Raw genomic sequence first — 2127 nt, forward strand, 5'->3', positions numbered from 1 at the left:
GAATATGTTTTAGTACAGATGAAACAATGAGAAATTTTGGTTTTCTCTGTGACATTGAGTAAATGTAATTGAGAAATGCCGGAGTAAAATATTTATACCTCTTTATATTTAAAAGGTTTAAAATATATATATAAAGAAATGTTAATATTAGTACTCATTCACTCATATTTTTACTCCGGGCTGCCTGCACTCACCCACCTTAAACAGATTTCTGTCATAAAATAGCCACAAAGGGAACTCGTGGTACAACAAAGAACATAGATCAGGGGTTGGCAACATTTTTGGCTGGAATGCCAAAAACACTCCAGCCTCTACCCATACCTCAACTTGGCATGACAGAGATGGGGGAGTTATGGGGGGCCTGATCCTCATTGCTGGTGGAGGCTACACATGTGCAGACGGTGGGGGAAGGGCCGGGGTTGCACTGCCCTGGTTCCTTCCCAACCATGTGCTATCATGGAGTCGGAACCAAGCCACCAGCCCCCGGTGCAGCTGTTTGCAGCCTGCCAACCACCTGCTGCAACAGCCCAGAGCCCAGGCCAGTTGTGGCATGCAGCTGGGAGGCTGCAAACAGGCCACAGCCCCAGCACTGGCTCTCTGGTGGCAGTGGCTGCACCCACAACTCCGGGTGGACAGTGGGGGAGGTGCCAGGGTTGTGTTGCTAGGCCCCTTCCCCACCATGCTTCCAGAGGTGCACGCCCAGCTGCCACCACAATGGAGTCAGGGCTGGGGCTGTGGAGCCCTGTGAAGCTGTTTGCAGCCTCCTGCGCCCAGCTGCTCTGGCCTCTGGCCAGCTGCTGCTGGCCGCAGACTCCGGCTGCTTGCAGCATGGCTTGCAGCCTCCCAGCCATCTGCTGTGTGCAGCTCGGGCTCCATGGCCAGCAGCAGCCGCCCAGAGTCCAGGCTAGCTGTGGCATGCCAAGGAAAATGTCCTTGCATGCCATGCTCTGGCATGTGTGCTGGGGGTTGCAGATCCCTGGCATAGATGTCTGCTTTATGGTGACAAAAAGGTGATGTTTGTTAGCAGCCTATCTTACTGCTCTCCCAAAGCCCCTTCGTTTGCCAGGATTAAGAGTGTGGTTTTACTCTCTTCAATGCCTATTGGTACCTTCCTACTATTTCTATTTCCTAATTCCTCTCCCAGTCAGCAAAAGGGAGGTCATGACTTTTTCAACTTCTGGGGCCTGATCTTGCAAGATGTAGAGCACCTGCCATGTGGTACTGAGCAACCTCACCTGCGTGTGACAAGAGTTGAAGGGATAAAGTGCTGCTAAAGGCTTGAGCCTTGGACAAGTATAAAAACTAGAAATAGTTTCATGTGTGTAATACCCAAGGCCTAAAGAAACCTTTTCACTGGTTCACAAACTATTTGTGATAGGCTATGCAAATCCTTGCTAACTAGTGTGCTTATCTGAAACCCCTGGCACATAATGGCACAATGAGATCTATTCCCCAACTCCAACAATTGCACCATGCCATGCATGCATGGCAGGATGCATGGTTTTGGGACTAAGGATTAGATCGCAATCATGCCATTGCGACTGGAACAGGAGCCTGGGATAATAATCATGGGCTTCCCCTGCACTGGCAAGCAAAAAGCCAGGTGCCCAGTGAACCTGTGTGGTCTTGGAGCTGGGACCAAAAACAATCAGGCAATTGTCAGCCCCAGCCCAGGGACTGCAGTGGAATCGGTTTGAGACTCCTGTGTGGTCCTGAGGCTGGGACTCATGATCCCAGCCCCAGGACCTACAGCTCTGCCAGTATGCAGCCCGTATCAAGCTGTATGGCAAGGACCCTGAAACACATACAATTTAAGACATTGTAGTCCAGGTAACTCGGGTATATACTCCCCTTCTCCAACTGAAGGGGATCATTAGCTGGCAGGTGTGCTGTGGGGGAACTGCAGACCGCTCAGTTTCCCTCCGTCCCTATAGAACCAGCCAGGACAGTTGGGGGACTTAACTATGTACTCATTTATTTACATTAACTTATCACAAGGAAAAGAAACATGGATATAACCATATGTACAATATATATATTTATAAGATACCTAAACAAATAACATAAACAATACCCTCTGGGTAAATGCCATAAAACCTTATACCAGTACTCCAGATACAGGTAAGT

This window comes from Gavialis gangeticus, unplaced genomic scaffold (assembly GCF_001723915.1).
Source record: "Gavialis gangeticus isolate Ggan-Ray unplaced genomic scaffold, GavGan_comp1, whole genome shotgun sequence".
Taxonomy (NCBI): Eukaryota; Metazoa; Chordata; order Crocodylia; family Gavialidae; genus Gavialis; species Gavialis gangeticus.